At 32.4% G+C, this 984-nt stretch overlaps 1 pseudogene; it reads left to right on the top strand.

The window, feature by feature from the left end:
• Positions 1-435: 435 nt before the first annotated feature.
• LOC120096851 (U2 spliceosomal RNA) lies at positions 436-529 on the top strand (annotated as a pseudogene).
• Positions 530-984: the final 455 nt, after the last annotated feature.

Below are 984 nucleotides of genomic sequence, written 5' to 3'. Positions count from 1 at the left end.
CAGTTTTATGAAGTCCCATTTGTCAATTTTTGATCTTAGAGCATAAGCCATTGGTGTTTTGTTCAGGACATTTTCCTCAGTGCCCAAGTGTTTGAGACACTTCCCCACTTTTTCTTCTATTAGTTTGCGTGTATCTGGTTTGATGTGGTGGTCCTTGATCCACTTGGACTTAAACTTTGTACATGGTGATAAGAATGGATCAATTTGCATTATTCTACATGCTGATCTCCAGTTGAACCAGCCCATTTGTTGAAAATGCTATCTTTCTTCCATTGGATGGTTTTAGCTCCTTTCTCAAAGATAAAGAGTCTATAGGTGTGTGGGTTCATTTCTGGGTCTTCAATTCTGTTCCACTGGTCCATCTGCCTATTTCTGTACCAATACCATGCAATTTTTATCACTATTGCCACTGCTTTTTTAAGAATCTAATTTACAATCGCTTCTCGGCCTTTTGGCTAAGATCAAGTGAAGAATCTAATTTACTCTTTAATTTTCTATATTCATTTGAGATGGATTTTTCTAATTCAATTAGAAAAGAGATAAATGCATGTAATTGTTAAGTGTTGTTAGCTTGCCAATGAGGTTATATCTCAGAATTTTATTAATGGAAACGTGTTTATAATTGTAAAGAGTAAAATTCGGTGTTAGTCTATTCCTTTCAATGAATTTTTTCCAGAACAATTGATTTCCAATTTTTTTCTCGTCCTTCCATGTTTCTAATCTTCCTCTAAATCTCTTTTTTCTTTGTCTTTATGTAAAATAGATGTACATATATATACATAGATATACATTATATACATATAATGTCTATGTGTATATTTACCTTTAAAACATTCAATTTTTAATAAGAATATATAGTAAAAGTATAGTGACCCAAAGTGCATGATGGTCTTTTTTCCATGTGCCTAGAAAATTTGCCTAGAATATCTGTAAACAAAGGAGAATAGACACCTAGTGACTGTTGGAAAGAGAATTAACTTTTTC

This window comes from Rattus norvegicus, chromosome 14, assembly GCF_036323735.1.
Source record: "Rattus norvegicus strain BN/NHsdMcwi chromosome 14, GRCr8, whole genome shotgun sequence".
Taxonomy (NCBI): domain Eukaryota; kingdom Metazoa; phylum Chordata; class Mammalia; order Rodentia; family Muridae; genus Rattus; species Rattus norvegicus.
Note: the sequence above shows the minus strand (reverse complement) of the source record. Positions and strands in the feature narration are given on the sequence as shown.